This window comes from Pelophylax lessonae (genome assembly GCF_965119305.1).
Source record: "Pelophylax lessonae genome assembly, chromosome: 8".
Classification (NCBI taxonomy): domain Eukaryota; kingdom Metazoa; phylum Chordata; class Amphibia; order Anura; family Ranidae; genus Pelophylax; species Pelophylax lessonae.
In genome coordinates, this window is record NC_138775.1 from 142,030,053 (window position 1) to 142,056,561 (window position 26,509).

Genomic DNA, 26,509 nt, shown 5'->3' on the forward strand with positions numbered 1-26,509 from the left:
ATGTCATGTGTTGGTTTGCTTTCTTTGTGTTCTTTCTTCTCTGAGCATGCCCAGTCTTGCTCATAAGATTATTCCCTGTCGAAATCTGTACTGACTGCACGAAAATCGGACGTGTTTTGACGGAGGACAAAAATTTTATAGCCTGCACACCAGAAATTTTTCGGCCGAAAAGTCGGAGTCGGTTGTCGGAAGCATCATACTAACAAGTCAAAAATCGGCGGATCGGTCGTCGGACTAAAATTCCCGGCCGAATTTCGACGCGTGTTTACGAGGCTTTAGGAACACCAGGGATTTCACACCATAGATGTAATACAAAGAACAAGATATTTTTTCATACATGTACATGATACAGCAGGCACATATCAGGAATATCAAATGTTGGATTTACATACTTCTTTAAATGACTAAAACTCTATTCAGTGCCTTCCTGTCCAACACTACATAAAACAGCCAAACATCTGGAGCGGAAAAATACATTCGGTAATTTAGGCTTATACTGGTGATTTGACAGTTTTATTACTTTTGTGTGGACTAACGCCTAATGTCCTAAACCAACTATACTACAATATATTTTTTTATGTACACTATATTACCATAAGTATTGGGATGCCTGCCTTTACACGCACATGAACTTTAATGGCATCCCAGGCTCAGTCAGTAGGGTTTAATATTGAGTTGGCCCACCCTTTGCAGCTTTAACAGCTTTAACTCCTCTGGGAAGGCTGTCCACAATGTTTTGGAGTGTGTCTATGGGAATGTTTGACCATTCTTCCAGAAGTGTATTTGTGAGGTCAGGCACTGATGTGGACGAGAAGGTCTGGCTCGCAATCTGTGCTCTAATCCATCCCAAAAGGTGTTCTATCGGGTTGAGGTCGGGACAACCCACATCCAATTTGCATATGTGTTAGCCCAGCCTTAAGGCTTCAGCATACCAAGACATTTTGGAGAATTTCATGCTCCAAATTTTGTGGGAACAGTTTGTGGATGGCCCTTTCCTATTCCAACATGACAGCGCATTGTTGTACAAAGCAAGGTCCATAAAGACATGGATGAGCAAATTTGGGGTGGAGGAACTTGACTAGCCTGCACAGAGACCTAATCTCAGTCAGAACACCTTTGGGAGGAATTGGAGCCCAGAATACGCGCCAGGCCTTCTTGTCCAACATCAGCGCCTGACCTCACAAATACGCTTCTGGAAGAATGGTCAAACATTCCCATAGACACACTCCTAAACCTTGTGGACAGCCTTCCTGGAAGAGTTGAAGCGGTTATAGCTGCAAAGGGTGGGCCAACTCCATATTGTAACCTACAAACTAAGACTGGGATGCCATTAAAGTTCATGTGAAGGCAGGTGTCCCAATACTTTTGGTAATATAGTGTAGATGAAACTTGGTGACCTGACTATCTGGGTTTTTGTTTTTTTAGTGAGATACCTCTGACACTTTCTGTTTTGGGTGTTTTGCTCAACTTTGCATGTTGCTGCATCCTTCATAATTTGCAGTAAACAAAGATCCGCAAAGAAGTGGGGGACCCACTCACAATGGCTACAGTGGGTGTGCAGACCCAAGAAAGCAAACACGAAGAGCTCATCTATAAGAGTCTGTCAAGAGGTTCAACTCTGCAACATCTCCTAATATCATAAATATTCTTTTTGGGCAGATTTACTTTTTAATCATATAAGTGTAAGTCACATTGATTATATTGTGGCATAGTTCAAAATACAGTATATACTGTATATCACATATTTAGATTTACAGTCCTACCTTCCTGTCCTTGTAATGCCTGTATAAGAAATTGGAGTGCAGTTGCCACTAGGACAGTAAGGTGTGGACTGCCACAAAAAATTACCAAATTTTACCCTTTCCCTAACCTATTTTATTTAAAAAAGGCTCTTTGAATGGATGGACTCTGATGTTGAAAATTATACTTTATGCAGGAAATGTCTAATCTCACCATTGGAGCCGAGTGTGGCTGCATGTGGATGTATATATAGAAAAAACGGTGCGCTAATCAACAGTATAATTGATATATAAGTAAATATATACAGTCAGGTCCATAAATATTGGGACATTGACACAATTCTAATATTTTTGGCTCTATACACCCCCACAATGTATTTGAAATGAAACAAACAAGATGTGCTTTAACTGCAGACTTTCAGCTTTGAGGGTATTTACATCCAAATCAGGTGAAAGGTGTAGGAATTACAACAGTTTGTATATGTGCCTCACACTTTTTAAGGGACCAAAAGTAATGGAACAATTGGCTGCTCAGCTGTTCCATGGCCAGGTGTGTGTTATTCCCTCATTATCTCATTTACAAGGAGCAGATAAAAGGTCCAGAGGTAATTTCAAGTGTGCTATTTGCATTTGGAATCTGTTGCTGTCAACTCTCAATATGAGATCCAAAGAGCTTTCATTATCAGTGAAGCAAGCCATCATTAGGCTGAAAAAAAAAAAAAAAAAACCATCAGAGAGGTAGCAAAAACATTAGGTGTGGCCAAATCAACTGTTTGGAATATCCTTAAAAAGAGAGAACGCACCGCTGAGCTCAGCAACACCAGGGACCCGGAAGACGGAAAACAACTGTGGTGGATGACCGAAGAATTCTTTCCCTGGTGAAGAAAACGCCCTTCACAACAGTTGGCCAGATCAAGAACACTCTCCAGGAGGTAGGTGTATGTGTGTCAGACAACAATCAAGAGAAGACTTCATCAGAGTGAATACAGAGTGTTCACCACAAGATGTAAACTATTGGTGAGCCTCAAAAACAGGAAGGCCAGATTAGAGTTTGCCAAATAGCAGCTAAAAAAGCCTTCAAAGTTCTGGAACAACATCCTATGGACAGATGAGACCAATATCAACTTGTACCAGAGTGATGGAAAGGGAAGAGTATGGAGAAGGAAAGGAACTGCTCATGATCCAAAACATGCCACCTCATCAGTGAAGCATAGTGGTGGTAGTGTCATGGCGTGGACTTGTATTTATTGATGTGGCTGCTTTCAAAAGCAGCAGGATGAATTCTGAAGTGTTTCGGGCAATATTATCTGCTCATATTCAGCCAAATGCTTCAGAACTCATTGGACGGTGCTTCGCAGTGCAGATGGACAATGACCCGAACCATTCTGTGAAAGCAACCAAAGAGGGAAAGAAGTGGAATGTTATGCAATGGCCAAGTCAATCACCTGTCCTGAATCCGATTGAGTATGCATTTCACTTGCTGAAGACAAAACTGAAGGGAAAATGCCCCAAGAACAAGCAAGAACTGAAGATAGTTGCAGTAGAGGCCTGGCAGAGCATCACCAGGGATGAAACCCAGCGTCTGGTGATGTCTGTGTTCCAGACTCCAGGCTGTAATTGACTGCAAAGGATTTGCAACCAAGTATTAAAAAGTGAAAGTTTGTTTTATGATTGGTAATCTGTCCCATTACTTTTGGTCCCTTAAAAAGTGGGAGGCACATATACAAACTGTTGTAATTCCTACACCGTTCACCTGATTTGGATGTAAATACCCTCCAATTAAAGCTGAAAGTCTGCAGGTAAAGCACATCGTGTTTGTTTCATTTCAAATCTATTGTGGTGGTGTATAGAGCCAAAAAGATTCAAATTCTGTCGATGTCCCAATATTCATGGACCTGACTATGTGGATATGCTGTGCAGATTTAGCCAATAATGTGCAAACGGTGAATATGAATAGATATACATATATAATCAATTGATCTCTAAATTCATTTTTCAATGCAATCAGTGATAAAATCCTGATAATGAGGGAAAAAAAACAATCAATTCAATCCAGAATAAAATATTCGTTCATATAAAAGTCCATGAATGGTAAGATTCCATCAAAAAAATATAGTCCGAAAATAGTGTAAAAACATAGAAAAAATGTGCCACTCCAAAAGTTTGATAAATATTAAACAATATTCATCCACTGTTACTCGATAAATCCCATGTCCATGATTCCAGATATATAGAAGAAAAAAGAAACCCAATAATAGTGCAATATTGTCTTAATAAAGTACACTTAAGAGTGAATGAATCTAATAGTGTAAAAAATTGTGTGCATTTTTATTATTCGCTAAATCTGTACAGCATATCCACATAGAAATTTTTGAAACCATTTTATACTTTGATTAGCGCACCATTTTATATATATATATATATATATATATATATATATATATATATATATATATATATATATATATATATATATATATATATATACATATACAGTGGGTACGGAAAGTATTCAGACCCCCTTCCTTAAATTTTTCACTCTTTGTTATATTGCAGCCATTTGCTAAAATCATTTAGGTTCATTCTTCTTCCTCATGAATGTACACATAGCACCCCATACTGACAGAAAAACACAGAATTGTTGACATTGTTGCAGATTTATTAAAAAAGAAAAACTGAAATATCACATGGTCCTAAGTATTCAGACCCTTTGCTCAGTATTTAGTAGAAGCCCCCTTTTGATTTAATACAGCCAGGAGTCTTTTTGGGAAAGATGCAACAAGTCTTTCACACCTGGATTTGGGGATCCTCTGCCATTCCTCCTTGCAGATCCTCTCCAGTTCTGTCAGGTTGGATGGTAAACGTTGGTGGACAGCCATTTTTAGGTCTCTCCAGAGATGCTCAATTGGGTTTAAGTCAGGGCTCTGGCTGGGCCATTCAAGAACAGTCACGGAGTTGTTGTAAAGCCACTCCTTCATTATTTTAGCTGTGTGCTTAGGGTCATTGTCTTGTTGGAAGGTAAACCTTCGGCCCAGTCTGAGGTCCAGAGCACTCTGGAGAAGGTTTTTGTCCAGGATATCCCTGTACTTGGCTGCATTCATCTTTCCCTCGATTGCAACCAGTCGTCCTGTCGCTGCAGCTGAAAAACACCCCCACAGCATGATGCTGCCACCACCATGCTTCACTGTTGGGACTGTATTGGACAGGTGATGAGCAGTGCCTGGTTTTCTCCACACATACCACTTAGAATTAAGGCCAAAAAGTTCTATTTTGGTCTCATCAGACCAGAGAATCTTATTTCTCACCATCTTGGAGTCCTTCAGGTGTTTTTTAGCAAACTCCATGCGGGCTTTCATGTGTCTTACACTGAGGAGAGGCTTCCGGCAGGCCACTCTGCCATAAAGCCCCGACTGGTGGAGGGCTGCAGTGATGGTTGACTTTCTACAACTTTCTCCCATCTCCTGACTGCATCTCTGGAGCTCAGCCACAGTGATCTTTGGGTTCTTCTTTACCTCTCTCACCAAGGCTCTTCTCCCCCGATAGCTCAGTTTGGCCGGACGGCCAGCTCTAGGAAGGGTTCTGGTTGTCCCAAACGTCTTCCATTTGAGGATTATGGAGGCCACTGTGCTCTTAGGAACCTTAAGTGCAGCAGAAATCTTTTTGTAACCTTGGCCAGATCTGTGCCTTGCCACAATTCTGTCTGAGCTCTTCAGGCAGTTCCTTTGACCTCATGATTCTCATTTGCTCTGACATGCATTGTGATCTGGAAGGTCTTATATAGACAGGTGTGTGGCTTTCCTTATCAAGTCCAATCAGTATAATCAAACACAGCTGGACTCAAATGAAGGTGTAGAACCATCTCAAGGATGATCAGAAGAAATGGAAAGCACCTGAGTTAAATATGAGTGTCACAGCAAAGGGTCTGAATACTTAGGACCATGTGATATTTCAGTTTTTCTTTTTTAATAAATCTGCAACAATGTCAACAATTCTGTGTTTTTCTGTCAGTATGGGGTGCTATGTGTACATTCATGAGGAAGAAGAATGAACCTAAATGATTTTAGCAAATGGCTGCAATATAACAAAGAGTGAAAAATTTAAGGGGGTCTGAATACTTTCCGTACCCACTGTATGTATATATATATATATATATATATATACATACATACATACATACATACATAATTATTGTAGCACATGAGTACTTGAATTGGTGGGAGCTGCTTTTCGTTTTTAGGTATTTTTGGTGTATCACCATAACAGTGCACTTTTTCACGTTTTATAATTTTGCATGTGGATGTGCTGTCAATTTTCTAACTCTGAACTGATCCCCACCATTCCAAATATACTGCTTGCTCTTCATCTCCTTAAATTGACTGGCCTGATATGATGGCTCAATTAATTTGTCACAGGTAGGGCCCTTTTTACACGTTTTGACAGATGTTGTGGGACCTGTGATGGCTCTATGGGTGGCCAGATGTCAAAAAAACATCAATTTAAATCAATCTACCTCCAATTGATCACATTTAGGCCTTGAGAAACCGAAAAGGATTCAGTCTTTTTTACCTTTTTTTTTTTTTTCTTGACCTGGACGTACTCTGAGGCAGGCGGATGTAAACACACGCATGTTTACATCTGCCTGCAATATAGACTTGCCTTGAGCTTCTGATCAGGTCTGCTTGAGAAACTGATAGGTGACCCTAATTTTGAAACTTGTGTGAATGGGGCCGTAATTGCAAAATCTAATTGGAAACTTTATTCATTATGACTTGCATTGTCAATGGAAGTTTTAAGCTTATCAAAAGCAAATGGTGTAGGACAAAGGATCACTCAGACTGCAAAGTGCTGTCGTGCTTCATTTTTCTTAAATTACTAATTCTCACATAAACTCTGCCGTGTATAGTGCAGACCCTTAGGTTTTGGCCAGTGTCTCTTCCTGTGCCTCAAACCTCACTCGTACTTTGTGCCCATCTTACTAGTAAAGCCTAGTTATGTGCAGCGAGCACATATCATGACTTACTGCAGAGTGCAGAGTTTACCTTCTGGTTATTTTATAATGCGATTTTCACTTTTTAGTACTTGCTCTTCTATATTTTGTTATAGAGACCAGTCACTAGTGGGAGTTATGTTTATGATTCAGCCTCATTTAACCTCCCTTCTTAACTGCTTTTACCTAAGAAGTGCATTGTTTTCAATGAGTCAGAGGCATCTGTACCTTTCCTTCTCACAATGCAAATTATTACATAGCACTGCAAAACAGAAAGCAGAGCCTGCCTAAGTAATGATCAAAACGTTGCTGCCCTTTGGTTATTATATAATTACAAACTATACATAAATCTAATACAATAACATTAGTTAATCCTATATAGAAATCTAAAACAAAATTGGTGCGTAAGAACATTTAGGTGTTAGGCAAGTGCTGACCTGGTTTGTCAGTTCGCATATTTCCATTTACCTTTTTAGAACGGATATGAAATGGATAGTGAATTATTGCTCAAATTAGCTATTGGATGCTTACAAGTGTTAAAATCTGTTTTATTTCTTGCACAGACTATAAGGGAATGTATGTATTATGTATTCCAACCCCTTTAAGTATCTAACACATTCTCAGTACATCAAACAAAAAAAATCCTTTATCGGACTTTAAAAGTACTGAAATAGTTAAAAAAATTAGTATGTTAACCACTTCAATATCGGGCACTTTCACCCCCTTCTTGCCCATGCTGATATTCAGCTTTCAGCACTGTCGCACTTTGACAATTGCATGGTCAAGCAACACTGTACCTGTATGATTTTTTTTTTTTTCACACAAATAGAGCTTTAGTTGGGTAGTGTTTAACTACCTCCCACCCGGCCATAGTATATATACGGCCGGGCGGGAGTCTTGTCCTTCTGAATGGACGTTCCGGAACGTCCTTCAGAAGGAGAGAGATCGCGCCGCCGCGGGCACGCGCAGCGGCGCGATCTCGATGTGCCTGTGTCCCTCTGGACACAGAGCGACATCATTCGGCAGGAGGGCCCTGTGATTGGCCCTCCTGATCACATGATGGCTGTGTCCAATCACAGCCGTCATGTAATGTAAATAGAGCCGTTGTAACGGCTTCGATCTCTTCTCCTCACTGACAGATCCTGTCAGTGAGGAGAAGATCAGAGGATCGGTGCTGCTGCGGGGGTGATCAGTGAGTATTTCTAATTACTCACTGATCACAGGGGGGGTCTGTGCTGGTAATCAGAACATTGATTACCAGTGCAGCCCTGGGGGGGGAGGGGTGCCACTAAGCCACCAGGAATGCCCACCCATGACCACCAGGGATGCCCACCCATGACCACCAGGGATGCCCACTATGGCCACCAGGGATGGCAAGCAGGGCTCAGAGAGCCCCCCAGTGCCCTCCCTATCAGTGTTGCCCACCAATGGCATCTATCAGTGCTGCCCACCAGTGCCATTATTGCCATCTATCAGTGCCGCCCACCAGTGCCCATTATTGCCCACCAGTTCTGCCTATCAGTGCCCATCAGTGCCCCCCATCAGTGCCAATCAGTGCCACCCATCAGTGCCGATCATTGCTGCCCAACAGTGCCACTATCAGTGCCGCCAATCAGTGCTGCCTATCGGTGCCCATCAGCGCTGCCTATCAGTGCCCACCAATGCTGCATATCAGTGCTATCTATCAGTGCCACATATCAGTGCCCATCAGTGCTGCATATCAGTGCTACCTATCAGTGCCCATCAGTGCTGCATATCAGTGCCACCCCATCAGTGCCACCCCATCAGGGTCTCCTCATCAGTGCCTGTCAGTGCGGCATCATCAGTGCTCATCAGTGCAGGAAAAAACATATCTATTTACAAAATTTTATAACCTAAACAAAAAAACTTTTTTTTTTTTTTAAACTTTTCAGTATTTTTTTATTTGTGCACCAAAAAAGAAAAAACCTGGCTGTGATCAAATACCACCAAAAGAAAGCTGTATTTGTGGGGAAAAAATGACACAAATTTGGTTTAGGTACAGCGTTGCATGACCACGCAATTGTCATTCAAATTGCAACAGCGCTAAAAGCTGAAAATTGGTCTGGGAAGGAAGGGGGTTTAAGTGCCCAGTATTGAGGTGGTTAATCACCACTGGGTTATTTTTTTGCTAAATAAAGATCAAACATTTTTGGGTGAAAAAGAGTTTTTCTTCATTTGTTGTAAAACTGCAAAAAAATCTTCAGAAATTTAGGCCAAAATGATTTCTGCTACCTTTTATTTGTGAAAATAACCCAAATCCGTGTTTATTATTTAGTCCATGGGAAAGTTAGAATCCCATGATGTACTGACGGCCTATGTCTTGAGACCCAAAAATGCCGGGATAGTACAAATATTCCCCAAATTACCCCTTTTTAGAAAGTCTAGTCGAAGGTATATAGTAAGAGGGGTGCGTTTTTTGAAGTTACAATTTTTTTTTTTTTTTGTGGTTGTGATCAGGGACACTTGACTGGTGACTTTTTTTTTTTTTTTTTTTAACTGTAACCAGGGAAATAGTTACCTTAGTAACACTGTGCTACTCTGGAGAAAAGATACTTTTTTTTTTACACATTGATTGTTTATACCAATGAATGTTAGTGGTATAACTAGGAAACTGATTCATTCAGTGTGATTTGCTGTGATTGGTCAGAGCTAATCACATGGTACAGATGCGCAGTGATTGGCCCTGTCTGTAGCATGTTATTACTGGGACCAATCACAGCTAGCAACACAATTGTACACAATCGATGGCATGCAAAGAAGTCATCCATTGTATACAATTGTCATGTGATCTGCTGTGATTGGTCACAGCGATCACATGGTAACCTCAGCAGGCCGTTACACTGATCAGTCATTGGCTGTGCGGCACGTTTCAGGAGGCTTTAATGTGTAACCCCACCCAAATCAATGAAAGTCACGATTGGCTGTCATTTTGCTAGAAGTGGTTAATAAATACAAAAAATATATACCTAAAACATATTCTACATATATATCACAGTGAATCAACATGAAAACCTCAATTGCCGGCCCAGCAGACAGTGCCAAGCGGATAATGAATTATCACATGTACAAGAATTAACATTACAAAGATCTCAAGCTGTACTGGACCCAAAGCACCTTAAAATGTTTCATGGATTATCATGCACATCTATTGGAAATTCTAGAGGCACCTCTAAAATACATAAACATGCAATTACTTCAGTCCAGTACACATGCAGTCATGCTGAAAAACCAACATTTGATCAGTGCTCACAGCCAATGGCTGCAATCGCTGATCTATTGCATTCTGACTGCAGGGACTCCTGCCAGAATACACAGAACAGTGGCAGAGATCCCTGCATAAACTTGTGTTGTGTTGATGCGGACATCTGATATATACAGCATAGCACAAAATTGAGTACACCCCTCACATTTTTGTAAATATTTTATTTTCATGTGAACACTGAAGAAATGACCCTTTGCTACATTGTAAAGTTGTGAGTGTAAAGCTTGTATAACGGTGTAAATTTGGTGTCCCCTCAAAATAACTCCACACACAGCCATTAATGTCTAAACCGCTGGCAACAAAAGTGAGTACACCCCTAAGTGAAAATGTCCAAATTGGGCCCCAAGTGTCAACATTGTGTGGCCACCATTATTTTCCAGCACTGTCTTAACTCTTTTGGGCATGGAGTTAACCAGCGCTTCACAGATTGCCACTGGAGTACTCTAACATCCACCAGCTCTGTGATGTCATGGAATGGAAGAGACCTTGCGCTGCTCCACCTTCCATTTGAGGATGCCCTACAGATGCTTAATGGGGTTTAGGTCTAGAGACATGCTTGGCCAGTCCATTACCTTTGCCCTCAGCTTCTTTAGCAAGGCAGTGGTCATCTTGGAGGTGTGTTTGTGGTCGTTATGTTAGAATACTTCCCTGCGGCCCAGTCTCCGAAGGGAGGGGATCATGCTCTGCTTCAGTATGACACAGTACATGTTGGCATTCATGGTTCCCTCAATGAACTGTAGCTCCCCAGTGCCAGCAGCACTCATGCAGCCACAGACCATGACACTTTCACCACCATGCTTGACTGTAGACACACTTGTCTTTGTACTCCTCACCTGGTTACCACCACATACACTTGACACCATCTGAACCAAATAAGTATTTCTTGGTCTCATTAGACCACAGGATATGGTTCCAGTAATCCATGTCCTTAGTCTGGTTGTCCTCAGAAAACTATTTGTGGTACTTTCTTGTGCATTATCTTTAGAAGATTCTTCCTTCTGGGATGACAGCCATGCAGACCAATTTGATGTAGTGTGTGGCGTATGGTCTGAGCACTGACAGGCTGACTCCCCACCCCTTCAACCTCTGCAGCAATGCTGGCAGCACTCGTACGTCTATTTCCCAAAGACCATCTCTGGCTATGACGCTGAGCACGTGCACTCAACTCCTTTGGTCGACCATAGCGAGGCCTTTCTGAGTGGAACCCATCCTGTTAAACTGCTGTATGGTCTTGGCCACTGTGCTGCTGTTTCAGGGTCTTGGCAATCTTCTTATAGCCTAGGCCATCTTTATGTAGAGCAATAATTACTTTCTCTTTCGTTCACTGATGGACACCGCTCCATGTCTTCTAGACCATTGGGCTTATGCTGCTCTCTCTTCAGGAGTAGGACTAGGCGGAAACCATTTTGGCTACGCCCATAAAGCAGTTCCAGGATGTATACCATCACTTCCTGCTATCGGACTCCAGTTTTTTTTTTCTGCCTAGTTAGGAGTAAGGACCTGACTCTCTGCTGGGATCTGCGGTCCTGGCATTTATTTCCTTTTAAATGTTTTCCTTTTTTCTTTATTTTTGTTCCTTTGTGAACTACAATCAACCTGTTCCTGTGTGAACTACAATCAACAGCTGGACTGGGTGGCGCACTGGATATCCTAGATCCTTACGGTCTTTCCAGCCTGGCCTGCGAGCGTGACCCAACTATTAGCTCCGCGCTAGGTTGGCCGCGACATAGCCCCACTGTACGGGGGCTGGCCGGCAAGTGAAACAATTCTTGGTCACATAGCCCTGGTCACGACAGCAGTCACGATCAGTCACAGCGTACCTTGGACCGCAGCACCCCCATTCCAAGATGGTGCGGTGGACTACTGGGAGTAGTGCCCGCATAATGCCATGGTGTGGTGAGCCTCAGGAGCGTGTATCACCACCACCTGACCCACACCTTGAAGCTGCAGGACCCTCTGGGCCTCAGTCTGCCTTGGCGGCCATAACGGCAGCCCGGCAGTCACTTGTATCGAAGGTAGATACACCCCGCAAAGGAGGCCTAGCAAGAAGCGCCCCCCTACCCCCCCCCCCCTTCACCTGTATCCTCTGCCTCCTCAGAGTCTGCGGTGGATTTGTCCGCTGCGGACGAGAGTCAGCCCACTGGGTCTGCTTTCACGCATGCTGAGTGCTCTAATAGTGAGGACGAATCCTCCTCCTTCATAGCCGCACATGAAAAGGCACTGGTAGAGGCCTTAATTTAACTTGTGTCAGTGCGGGAAAACTTAAAGTTGGAGGACTCAGCTCTGGCTGAGTCGGCGACGCTGGTGCAATTAGGCACCCACAAATCTTCAAAGGTGACAAAGGTGTTCCATTTTCCTGCCTATTTTGACGAGATTTTCACAAGTCAGTGGGGTTCCCCGAAACACATGGTTGGAATACCGAAGCGTTCGCGAGGAGATATCCCTTTAAGGAGGCTCTCCTGAAGAAACTTACGGTTCGGTTCCACCGTCGGTGGACTCAGGTTTCCAGGTTAAAAAAGGCCACACTTTTGCCGGTGGAGGATTCTCCATCCTTTAAGGATCCTGTGGACAAGAGCTGAGGCTGTGGACCGGTACCTTTTCACTGTGGCAGGTTTAATGTTGAGGCCAGTGTTTGCTATCACCTTGGTTTCCCAGACTTTAACGAAATGGGCAAAAATTTTACACCAGAATCTGGAAGGGGGTCAACACCCTCCTGAGCTGGCGGCTCAATTGATCCAGGGCTTACAGTACAGTTGTGATGCGTCTTTGGATGAACCCCCCCTTGGCCGACACGGTTTCTGTGACGGCGGTGTTTCTTCGCCGTCTGGATCGCAGGAAAAGGGTTGGAGATCCACCCGTAATTTTGCGGGAGGATCCAAGAGACCCTGGAATGGTAAGTCGAAAGCGGGCACTACCGGTTCCACAGGCAAGCCTTCCCCAGCCTGAAGGGGCGTCCTCACCTGCATCTGGGGAAGGGGGAAGTCTTTGCCTTTTCCTGGAACCGTGGACCTAGTTCATTCAGGACAAATGGGTCCACGAGTTGGTTCGGTTACAAGATCGAGTTTCGCCTGTCTCTTGTTCGGCTACAGGGCCTCTACGGGGCAGTGCAGGATCTGTTAGCACAAGGAGTCCTTCGTGCAGGTTCCAGAGTTGGAACGATTTCAAGGTTTTTATTTAAATCTGTTTACAGTTCCCAGGAAGAAAGGCAAGGTTCTTCCGATCTTGGACCTCAAGACTCTGAACTGCTTTGAATGGGTTCAGACATTTTGAGTTTAGTCCATCCGCACCGTAGTAACGTTATTAACATCAATTAGTTTCGTTACCCTTTGGTCTCGCCTCAGCTCCTCGGATGTTCACAAAGGTTTTGACCCCAGTGCTGGTCGTGCTATGGCAGAATGGAATCGCGGTACTGGGTTACCAGGACAATCTGCTTCTACGTTCAGTCTTCTTCGGCTCTAGAAGCCGACTTGGACATTACTGTGCAAACTCTACAGGAGTTAGGATGGACACTGAATTTTCAGAAATCTGCTTTGACTCCATCCATTAAATTGGTCTACTTGGGTCTGACGCTGGACTCAGCATGGGCCCATGTGTTTCTTCCTCAGGCAAAACTACTGAAGCTACAGGATGCGATTCAGGTTCTGTTGTCCAACCTTCAGTCGTCGCTCAGGACTTGCATGCAAGTGTTGGGCCTGATGGTTTCCACTTTCAAGGTGGTTCTGTTTTCTCAGTTCCATATCAGACCTCTGCAAAAAGATTCTGGTCAAATGGAACAAGGATCCGCTGTCATTGGACGATCTGATCCTGTTGAGTCGGGGTATGAGGGGGTCTTTACTATGGTGGCTCCAATCCTCGGCGCTTCGTCTCGGAAAATCCTTTGTTCCCCTGTATTGGACTGTGATTCCCACAGATGTCAGACTGTCTGGTTGGGGAGGTGTCTTGGGAGTGTACTCGGCCCAAGGTGTTTGGACTCGAGAGGAGTCCAGTCTGCCGATCAACATCCTGGAGATTCAAGCGATCAGCCTTTGTCTCAATGGACGGATCGTCTAGGGACGACCTGTGAGGATACAATCGGACAATGCTACGGCTGTGGCATATGTAAATCTTTAAGGGGGCATAAGGAGTGCCCTGACAGCCCGGAAAGTAGCCGGTATTTTGAGGTGGGCAGAACTATATGTTCCGGCCCTCTGCTGTGCACATTCCGGGGGTAGAGAATTGGCAAGCAGACTTTCTCTGTCGCTCATTGACAGACGTAGTCCTCCTTGATATCAACTCGGGTTATACTGCCCTCTACAGGAGTAGGACTAGACAGGAAAGAAAACGTTCTGGCCACACCCTAGGGGCAGTTTCAGAGGGTATATCCTCTCACTTCCTGCTATAGCAAATCAGTTTTTTTCTGTCTAGTTAGGAGTAAGGACCTAAGTTCCTTGCTGGGATCTTTGGTCCTGGCAAGATTTTTTAGAAATACTTTTTTAGGCAGCTTTTCTTCTCCAGTGTTCCTGTGAGATCTTCAAGCAAGTACGCTGAAACTGGGCGACGGGCTGGATGTTGAGATCCAGTGGTCACCCCAGTTCAGCCTACGAGCGCGTGCAGGCCATAGCTCCGCGCTGGGTCGGCCACGACATAGTCCCACTGGACGGGGACTGACCCTGCGAGTTAAACGTCTCGCCTGGACGCCAATGACCAGTTGCAAACTGAGTCACGGCGTCCGTATTGGTCGACAGCCCCCCCACCCCGGTGGACAGGGGTTCTGTCAGGAGTTGGCGCCCGCCTGGTTCCGGTATGGTAAGTAAAATGTTCCCCCTCTCCCCCTGTCGGGTTTGTTGGTGGACGCGGGCCCCTCTCTGGGATGGATGGACATGATCCTAGCAGGTTTCATTGATCCCCCTCTTAAGAGCTTGGTTTGGGAGCTGACTATCTATAGTCACTATATGACACTATAAGGGAGATGACTGAAGTCAGTGGCAGACTGCTAAAAGGCATTACTATTAAGGTATAGAGGTATCCTACCTGACATAATGTGTATACAGGCCGATGCCTATGCCTGGATTACCGCATCTGCAGGTCGCCATCCTTCCATAAAGCCGGTCACCTCCGCAGGCCGCACAGCCTCCCGCAGGCCGCACAGGCCGAGCGCACACTCCCGCAGGCCGCACAGGCCGAGCGCACACTCCCGCAGGCCGAGCGCACACTCCCGCAGGCCGCACAGGCCGATCGCACACTCCCGCAGGCCGCACAGGCCGATCGCACACTCCCGCAGGCCACACAGGCCGAGCGCACACTCCCGCAGGCCGCTGCTACTTTGCTCAAGCCGCCGCTATCCTCCACAGGCCGCCGCCATTTTCCTGCAGATCGCACGAGGCCGCCATATTGGCGTAGCCTCGTGTCTCCAGCATGGGGGCGGCCATGTTTGAGGTGACCAAACACCTCGAGGAGTAATTGGGAGGCGCCGGAAGGCGTGTAAAGGGGCGGAGCCGCCTCCTTGGCCCAGGAAAGCAAGCCAAAGACTTCCTGTCTGTAACAGACAGTGCTGGAAGCAGGTTGATAAGAAACTTCTGTGCATCAGGTGAGCCTTGGGGTCTCTCTCTCTCTCTCTGAGGGGTCCAAGCAGGTACACTGAGGGGCGCTATTGCGCTGGGGGACTAAATAAAAAAAAAAAAAAGTTTTTTCTTGCAATTAATTTTTTGTGTTTGCTGGCAAGTGTCTTGTTAATCATGAACCCTGCCACACATGTATCCCCACCTGATCCCCTCGAGGTGGCCGCAGTACCCCACTTGTGATGATGCATTATCAGCAGTTTGGAGTCTTTGGTATCGCGGGTGGAGGTAGCCTGTCAGGGACGGGGGTCAAGAAAAGCGACCCCCGCCTACCCCTATTTCATCTGATACTTCAGATACGGATTCTGAGCTGGTCATTGCAGCCCCTTTTCTGGGGTTGTTGTCTCAGGTACGGTCTCCTCAGACAGTGAGGACGACGCTTCTGCCTCCGCCATAGCACAAGAAGCGTTGGTGGAGGCACTAGTTGTGTCTGTCCGGGAAACCTTAAATCTTGAGATTACACCGGCAGAGGTAGCTGAGACTGATATTCCTTTTTTGGTACTAGCAAGCCTACCAAAATGGCGAAGGGTTTCCCTTGCCCAAATGGGGTCGTCCGAAAACGAACCCCTGCTATTTCCTAACGCATTGCTAGGCGCTATCGGTTTGAGGTATCCCTCATTATAAGATGGACGGTACCACCAATAGTGGACTCACCGATTTCCAGACTAAATAAAGCCACTGTTATCCCGTTGGATTGACAGAATGGGCCCCCACCCATCTCTAGGATGGGGGGACGTCTTCACTGGTTTCCGGATCCATGGCTTTCCAGAATCCTGGATAAAGGGGTTCGCGAGGTCATACGGTCGGGATACAAGATCGAGTTTCGATCACTTCCACCGGTGCGGTTCTTCTCTTCCAATATTCGACATCCCCGGGTCGCTTAAAAAGCTTTGCAGGGGACAGCTTGATGCAACAGGGAGTGGGAGTTCCCATTCCTTGGACAGTTTCAGGGGTTCTAGTCGAACCCGTTCACAATGCCCAGGAAAAAGGGCTAGGTGCGTCCAATTCTGGTCTTGGGAGAGATGGAGTCCATCCGAACAGTGGTGGCCTCCCTGCATCAGGGGGATCTCCTGGCGTCCATAGACATTTAGGATGCCTATCTTCATATCCCCATCTTCACAGGCTGGTTCCCACCAGGACACTGAACTATCTGGGCCTAATTTTGGGGTGTTTCTCCATGCGGAGAAACTCCAGAAGATTCAGTCAATGATTCGGATGTTGCTGTCCGTCAACTGGCTGGGACTGATGGTCGCCTCCTTAGAGGCAGTACCGTTTGCCCAGTCTCATACCCGAATTCTCCAAGAGGAGATTCTTCTCAAATGGAATCGGAATCCCGATTCCCTGGACAATCGGATCCGGTTAAGCGAGCGGACCAGGGAGGCTCTGGTCTGGTGGCTTCGGTCTCCGATGCTCAGCCAGGGGAAGTCATTTCTTCTGATAAATTCCAGGTTACCGGTAAATGTGTTGGAACTGAGAGCGATCAGACTTTGTCCGATTTACTGGCCCGAGCAGCTCCAGGGCAGCCCGGTTCGGATCCAATCGGACTATGCCAGACTTATGTCAATCACCAAGGGGCACCAAGAGTGCCCTGGCGGCCATAGAAGTGGCCAACATTCTTTATTGGGCGCAACAGTTGTTCCAGCTCTCTCCGCGATATTCATCCCAGGGGTGGACAGGCAGATTATCTCAGCCGTCAGATTCTGGATCAAGAGGAATAGTCTCTTCATCCAGAGGTATTTCACCAGCTGTCCCTTCATTGGGGCACCCCGGATATGGATCTGTTGGCAGCTCGGCTCAACAGGGCTCGCGCCCGCGATCCTCTGCAGCGTCCTCTGCGTCCGCATCTGCAGCGGACGCAGCAGATGTGCTGAGCGCCCCGTAGGGGCAGTATCAGCTATTATATGTCTTCCCCCCCCTCTCAAGTTGCTGCTGAGATTTCTCCGCAGGATAGAGGTGGAGGGAACTCCAGTTATCCTGGAAATTCCGGGCTGGCCTCGTCAAGCCGGGTACGCCGACTTGGGCAGGCTAGTCGCGGACGCTCTTTGGAGACTTCCTCTGAGAGGATCTGCGGTCTCAAGGACCGATCTTCCATGCTTTACAGTCGCTGGTTTTAACGGCCTGGCCATTGAGACCCAGGTATTAAAGGACAGAGAATTGTCAGCTTCAGTTATTCCTACTCTAATTAAAGCAAGGAAAGCGACTTGCAGCAAAGTCTATTATCGCACATGGAAGACTTATATTACGTGGTGTGAATCTTTGGGATTTCCCCCACGTACCTATTTGGTGACCCGAATTTTGGCTTTTCTGCAAAAGGGGGTTGAGCAGAGACTATCCTTGAGCACCATCAAGGGTCAGGTTTCAGCGTTAGCAATCTTCTTTCAGAAGCCGCTGGCTACTCATTCCTTGGTGCGGAATTTCATCCAGGGGGTGCGGCACTTGGCTCCGCCAGTGCGCGCGCCCTTACCGCCCTGGGATCTTAATTTGGTTTTGTCGGTTCTGCAGAAACCTCCCTTTGAAAATATCAGGGAGATTCCCTTGCTTACTTTATCCCAGAAGGTGGCCTTCTTGGTGGCTATCACTTCTGCACGCAGGGTGTCAGAACTGGCTGCATTATCATGCCATTCCCCATATCTAGTGGTTCATAGGGATAAGGTAGGTCTTCATCCGAAGCCATCCTTTCTTCCTAAGGTGGTTTCAGATTTTCATCTGAATGAAGATATTGTGCTACCTTCCTTGTGTCCAATCATCCTCGGGAATGTGCGTTGCATTCCTTGGATGTGGTTCGGGCAATCAGGGTATACCTGAAGACTACGGAATCGTTCCATGAGACGGATTCACTTTTTGTGATCACGGATGGCACCAGAAAGGGGTTGCCTGCATCTGCCGCGACTATCTCCAAATGGATCAGACAGACGGTGGTACAGGCTTATTCTATTAAGGGTCGGAATTCTCCGTTCCCTGTTAAGGCGCACTCCACTCAAGCGCTCAGTACTTCCTGGGCCTACCGCCATCAGGCGTCAGTGGTCCACGTGTGCAAGGCGGCTACCTGGTCGTCGGTGCATACCTTTATAAAATTTTATAAGTTGATGTGATGGCATCGGCGGATGCCTCATTTGGCCGCAAGGTTTTGCAGACCGCAATTTGAGGAGACCGGTGGTCTACCTCGAGGGTTTTTTTACGTTGGATATTCAGTTGAGTCTCATCTTTTGATTGATGAGCCTTTAAAACTTCTAGTTGGCACTGGTTGGGCCTTCTAGATTGGATTTTGATTTCCATTTTCCCACCCCTCATTTTGTGGCACTGCTTTGGGACGTCCCGAGTTGATATTAATCAAGGAGGACTACGTTTGTCAATGAGCGACAGAGAAAAATGGATTTTTGTAAAATCTTACCGTAAAATCCTTTTCTCTTAAGCTCATTGACAAACGTAGTACCCGCCCCTCTGTTTTTGAGTTGGGTTAAATTCTCTAAACACTGCTTGTGACATAACTGATTTGCTATAGCAGGAAGTGAGAGGATATACCCTCTGGGACTGCCCCTAGGGTGTGGCCAGAACGTTTTCTTTCCTGTCTAGTCCTACTCCTGTAGAGGGCAGTATAACCCGAGTTGATATTAATCAAGGTGGACTACGTCTGTCAATGAGCTTAAGAGAAAAGGATTTTACGGTAAGATTTTACAAAAATCCATTTATCCCCGTCGGCAGACGCCATATCTGGGAGAATGGTCTCTTCACCCAGAGGCGTATCATCAGCTGTGCCTTCGGTGGAGGACCCCCGATGTGGAGGTGTTGGCCTCTCGTCTCAACAGGAAGGTGCAGAGGTTCGTGTCAAGGTCTTGTGATCCTCTAGCCGACGCCGCAGATGCCCTGGAGGCCCCTTGGGGGTCAGTGTCGTCTGATTTACGCCTTTCTTCTAATCTTCCAATGCAACCTCTGTCGAGACTGCTACGCAGAATCAAGGTAGAAGGGACTCAGTCATTCTGGTGGTTCCAGACTGGCCTCGCCGGTCTTGGTACGCAGGTGTGGTAAGGCTGGCCATACACTATACAATTTTCTTGTTCAACTTTCCTTTAGATTTACCAAAACCATGTAATGTAGGGTCAAACCTAAACACTTTCAATTTGTATGCAATCAGGCAGGCCCTTGCACTACATAGTTTAAGGTAAATCTAAAGGAAATTGAATAAGAAAATTGTATAGTGTATGGCCAGCCTTAGGCTGGTAGCTGACGTCCCTTGGAAACTTCTTCTCAGGGAAGATCTTCTGTCTCAGGGACCAATCTACCATCCTGCTTTACAGTCGCTGGGTTTAATGGCCTCGCTTTTGAAAGCCAGGTGTTGAAGGTCAAAGGGCTGTCTGAATTGGTGATTCCTACTTTGTTAAAAAGCTAGGAAATCTAATTCCAGTAAAGTTTATCATAGGGTTTGGAAGGCGTACATTACTTGGTGTGAGTCCCGGGGGGTTTCTTCCCGTTCCTTTTCTGTGTCTCACTTGTTGGCATTTCTACAACTAGGTGTAGACCAATGTTTGGCTCTGGGCACCATCAAGGGCCAGAACCCTGCTTTGGCCATATTTTTCCAAAAGCCGTTAGCTGCGAAGTTCTTGGTTTACACTTTTGTGCAGGCAGGTTGCTATCTGGCTCCTCCGGTGCGATCCTTGGTACCTCCGTGGGATCTCAATTTGGTTCTGTCGGTGCTTCAAAAGCCTCCTTTTGAAAACATTTGTGAACTCCCTCTGCTCACTTTGTCGCAGAAGGTGGCCTTTTTAGTCGCTATTACTTGTGCACGAAGGGTGTCAGAGTTGGCTGTGTTGTCTTGTCGGTCACCTTACCTGGGGATTCACAAGGACAAAGTGGTGTTGTGACCCTGTCGGGGCGTTCCTTCCTAAGGTTGTCTCTGGGTTTCATTTAAATGAAGATATTGTGTTACGTTCTTATTTCCTAAGCCGCAACATCCTAAAGAAATTACTTGGATGTGGGGAGGGTAATTCGGGTGTACCTGGCTGTGACAGCCGATTCAGAAATCCGATTCTTTGTTCTTACGGATGGACCTCATAGGGGCAGGCCGCATCTGCTGTGACCATTTCCAGGTGGATCAGGCAGACGGTGGTGCAGGCCTATTCCATGAAGGGTCAAGTTGCTCTTTTCCTTGTTTAGGCGCATTCTACAAGGGTGCTTAGTGCCTTCTGGGCCTTCCATCATAAAGCCTCAGTTGTTCAGGTGTGCAAGGAGGCTACATGGTTGTCTGTGCACAGGTTCTCAATTTTTTAAGGTGGATGTACTTGCATCTTTGGATGTGGCGTTAGGCCGCAAAATTTTGCTGGCTGCGGTTGCAGAGGCTCCCGCCTCTTGAGGGTGTAATTTTTTTTCCTGGTGAGCTCCAGTTGTTCCTGGTTGACTATGTTTAGCCTTGTTAGGAATTATACATATTGCTGTGTTTTTCCCACCCCTCATATTGACACTGCTTTGGGACATCCCAATGGTCTAAAAGACCTGAAGCTGTTAGTCAGTGAACGAAAGAGAACTGGATTTTTGTCTTACCATACAAAATCCTTTTCTCTGAGGTTTACGACCGACACAGTACCTGCCCCTCTGTCGGGTTGAGTTATGAATTCTTCTGACACTGCTTGTTACAAACTAAAGTCCTATTGCAGGAAGTGATGGTATACCCCGTGGGACTGCCCCAGGGGCGTAGCCTAAAATGTTTCTGCCTAGTCCTACTCCTGAAGAGAGAGCAGCATAAGCCCAATGGTCTAGAAGACATGGAGCTGTGTACATCAGTGAACCCCAGAGAAAAGGATTTTACGGTAAGACAAAAATCCATTTTTTTGCCATGAGGGTGCGATGTTGAATTTCCAGTGACCAGTATGAGAGAGTGAGAGCAAGAACACCAAATTTAACACACCTGCTCTCCATTCACACCTGAGATCTTGTAACACTAACGAGTCACATGATACGGGGGAGGGAAAATGGCTAATTGGGCCCGATTTGGACATTTTTATATAGGGGTGTGCTCAGGTTTGTTGCCAATGGTTTAGACATTAATGTTGAGTTATTTTGAGCGGACAGCAAATTTACACTGTTGTATACATTGTAGCAAAGTGTTATTTCTTCAGTGTTGTCACATGAAAAGATATAATAAAAAAATTAACAAAAATGTGAGGGACGTACTCATTTTTATGAGATACTGTATATTTCTCATGTTTCCCCGAAAATGAGATTGGGTCTTTTCATTTTTAGAGAAAATATAGAAAAAAACTATCAGCGCAAAAAATGTGATAAAATTTAATTAAATATATGTGCTAAATCTGTGTTCAATATCCGGCTGCTCACACCAAAAAATTGTGCTCACTCCTCACAATCAAAATACAATATCAAACTTTAAAGTGTTGCGCCAGACAATTAAATAATAAATCAATATCTATGTGTATATACAAAGTAAAATTATATACATGAAGGAAACACACTTTCTGGAAAATTATACTGTCATTATAAAGTGCAAATCATACAATGTGCAAAAACAAGTGACGAAATAGTCCATCAAATAAATCCCATAATCCAACTTATAGGGTATCACCTCCGTGATCATGTCAGGATTCCCTTCACCATCTAAAGTGGCCTCTCACCTCATTCATAGACCCGAGGGGTTATGACCAGCGGCAAGAGAGGCTGAGACAGCAGCTCTATTTCCGGGTGCTACTGGAGGAGTTTGTCCCAGAGTTGTCCTTTTTTTTGTAGCCAGCCAGATACGTGCAGGAGTTCTGGGAGAGCGGTGTACAGAACTGCCCAGGGAAGAGACGGCTGTCATTAGCAGTTCGGAGGTGTGACCCTGGGATACCCCTTTTTGTGGATTAACATCATAACCCCCCAGTGAGGGAAAAAGCTGTTGTAGACCCGGGGTGATTCTCGGGTCTTTGAATGAGGTGAGAGGCCACTTTAGATGGTGAAGGGAATCCTGACACAATCACGGAGGTGTTACCCTATAAATTGAGATTATGGGATTTATTTGATGGACTTTTTAGTCACTTGTTTTTGCATATTGTATGATTTAAACTTTATAATGACAGTATAATTTTCCAGAAAGTGTTTCCTTCATGTATATAATTTTACATTGTATATACACTTCGATATTGATATTTGTCGCAACACTTTTATGTTTGATATTGTTATCATTTTTGGCTACAAAAAAACACACTAGGGCTTATTTTCAGGGAATGTCTTATTTATGTACAATGACGATTTTAACATGGTTGTAACCCTAAAAAAGAATATCCTAATACTTTAAAGTATGAGTATGATAGACAGCACAATGACTGTGCTGTGTCATTTATCCCTATGTTCTTAAAAAAAAAAAAAAAAACCTGGAATAAAACAAAATGTTTTTAAAGTTCCTGTGTCCCCTGTCTTCTCTCTCAAATAAACCTTGGTTAAAGTCCCTGTAAAATTATGTAATCCGTTTTGTATAAAGATTATATAATGTGCAGTGTGTCTCCTTTTGTAACTTTATTGTGGAAAATACCTTATTTACAGCGCGGCTGGGCACTCACGTGGCCCGCTGGAGCTCTTCTTCCCCGCTCTGAATACTGCAGAGGGAGGGGCCAAGATCCCTGCTAACGTCAGCCCTGCTCCGAGCACTGCAGAGGGAGAGTAAGAGTGAGCGCCCAGCAGCACTGTAAAAAGGGTTTTCCCTAACAGTTACAAAAGGAGAGACACTGCACATTATATAATCTTTTTACAAAACTGATTACATGTTCTTCCAGGGACTTTTAACTAGAGCTTATTTTTGGGGTAGGGCTTATATTGCAGCCATCCCCGAAAATCAAATTATTTTGGGGGGGGGGGGGGGGCTGTGTGTATGTATGTATGCGTATGTGTGTGTGTATGTATAATATATATATAATCCCCCCCCAACACTTGGGTTCAATGAAAACGACATGTATACACAGCTTTACTGAAAACCCACATGAATTAAATATGCTTTCCTTTTGCATGTATAATAATGCTCACATGTATAGTGAACTAGTTATTTCTCACATGTATAGTGAACTAGTTATAACTTCTTATTGCCTTTTACATAATCTGCTAGATTCACTGTGATGTGCATGTATGGTATGGTTTAGGAATTTTGTGTTTTACTTACGGTACTGTTTAAAATGATTTATTTAATTAGATTATTGTAAGTTCCATATACTTGTTTTTTTACTTTTTTCTTTAGTTTTTTTTTTTGTCTTATTTTTTGTATTTACTTTTTAAATTTGTGTCCCTGTTGAGAGGTTTCCTCACTGTTTGTCCATGTAACACCCCTACTGTATATGGGGGAATTGGTTGTCACCAGACCAGAAGGAACACACTGCAATAAGATTGTGACGTTCTAACTTTATTTTTTTCTTTCTTTGCCCTGCCTAAAGCAACACTAAACAGTATCCTTTCTCCAAAAATAATCCATTGACACCCACTTCCTAATGGTTCTGTAATCCGTTTTTCTTTAAATTGATTCACACTTTTTTTTTTTTGTGCCACCTAACCTCCCTGAAGAGCTATCAAACCTTTTCCTTTTTTATTTTTTGACTTCTGTTTGTGTGAAATGAGCAGTGCACTTTAGTTGCCTGAGCACTGCTCTGTGTACATTACAAATCCTAAAGTACCCAATTCATCCTGGCGGCAGAATTTGGAGTGAGCGGAGATCAATCGAAATTTTATTGAGTTGAGTATGAGTTTAGTGTCACTTCAAGATTGTTTTTGCTTTTGTCCCTTTAAAAAAACTTTCCATCACTACTGGTCTCATTAGGAAGCAAGTGGAGAAAACCCCCATAGGGACACAGATGGTAATAACACAGGATCTAACCCTTTCACACAAGTTTTGGCTGGCTTTGGGTTATGAACGTTTGAACAAAGTTTCATAGCGAAAATATTAAGCACATTCTGTACTATTGCACAGTTTCAATTACAAATACAGCTGATTTAGCTGGCCACGATAAAAGCATATACACAATTAGTATTGTCAGAGGGCAAACGTGAGGAAAATGGCCTTAGAGGAATAAAAGATGAAAAAGTCACACAACAATGATTTTCATATTTTTCATACATGCTGCACCATCTGAAAGGAAAAAGTTAGACACCCTGCCACATTACAGAATGGTGGTTTCACTACAAAACTGCACACTCTTAGGAGAAACCCATTTTGTCAGCATTTAGATTAAAGTGCAGATCAATAGAGAACGGCAAGTTGTAGTGTTTAAACAGTTGTTTTGGAGTTTTTGGTTAAATTCTTCGGGTTTACAAAGTTTTATTTTGATGCTTTACAAATATTAGGAGATGAGCAGATGTGCAGGTGCATTTTTTACTGCCTGAAGATTTAGTGTGAAGATCCTGGAATGGTCGCACATTTCTGGCTTTTCATCAGGGTGGGGGATAAAAGTACACTGTTAACAATATGCAGGCCAGTTGTTTGGTTTCGGCTGAAGCTGTTTTGGTAAAATTTCTGGCTCCAGTAAGCATGAGGTTTGGCACTCCATGACCATCAACCCATGTCTGTGACTTTATTAACAAGTAAAAATTATACTGTTTAATGTGAAGGCAAGCACAAGTGTCTGTACGTGCCATGTCATTTTGGGCAGGTCAGGTTTACTTTAAACACCACACCACTTCATGACCTAATGAATCCCAAGCGCACATGGCATTTTGGGATGTGCCATTCTTAAAGCAGAACTCCACCCACAAGGGGAAGTTCTGCTTTAAGTACTACCCCACCACCCGCTCCTTATGCACAATTGGCACATTTGAGGAGGGGGGGGGGGGCAGATAGACGATTTTGACAGGTACGGGCTCCCACTTCTGTTCTGAGCAGCATAGCGCTTGGGAACAAAAGTTCCCCTTTATCCTCCCTGCAGGCTTCTGGGACAATGACAAGTCCAGAAGACTGCATCCACCAATCCAGGATGCGCTGCACGACTCGTGCATGCGCAGTGGGCACCCGGCTGTGAAGCAGCAAGCAGTCACAGCCAGGTGCCCATAGTGAAGATTCCGGCGCCACAGAGGGAGGACTGATGATAAAGGCAGCTGGGTGGAGCTCACTGTGGGACAGAGGAGTGGCTGTTTTAAAAGTCAGCAGCTACAATTTTTGTAGTTGCCTACTTTTCTTTTTTCATAGGTGGCTGGAGCTCCTCTTTAAGCTTCAGTTTCAAAAAAGAAGGCTGTGAGGATGCTTTAAGGGAGAATGTTAGGTGAGTGGGGATGATGCAAGGAGGCACCTTTTACACACACTTTTAAAGCTAAACTGGAACAGTGATGAATTAAAATACCCCCTGCCCCCCACCTTTCCTGAGAAGGGCAACACCAAGACTGGTCATAGGATATCGAAGTGCAGCTTCGGGGATGATAGATCATCCCCTAAACATAAGCAACATAGCATAATAATCAGCTTTTGAGGGAGGGTTCCATTTACATTGCTAATCTCTTGTCCAGAATCAGGCTTTAAGGACCCTTTCACACACGGAGTCCGTCAGGCAGACTCCGCTTTTCTCAATGGGGGATCGATCCGCCTATCCCCCGCTGAGCAGGCGGATGACAGGTGTGTCTCCGCGCTGTGTGGGGAGACACAGCTGTCAGGTCTCCATTCTTCTCTATGTTGGAATCGGATGGGAACGAACAGTCTGTCTGTTCTCATCTGATCCGCCAGACGGATGGAAAATAGGGTTTCCATCCATCCGGTTTTGACTGATCGGATCGTATGTCAGCGTACATGTCTCTGCTGATATCCGATGCCCCCTATAGATGCATGGGGCGTCCGTTCAGATCTGCCAAAAAAACTTACAGGCGGATCTGAACGGACTAAGTGTGTGAAAGGGGCCTTAGGGTACAAGCTGAGCAAGGAACTTCAGTCTATTTGTGCACAGTTCTCCTTTACTAT

At 44.8% G+C, this 26,509-nt stretch overlaps 1 protein-coding gene across 7 annotated transcripts in view; it reads left to right on the plus strand.

Moving 5' to 3' along the window:
* The window catches only part of RBFOX2 (RNA binding fox-1 homolog 2), a 528,484-nt gene that overhangs the window by 497,745 nt on the left and 4,230 nt on the right, over positions 1–26,509 (plus strand). The window lies entirely within an intron of this gene.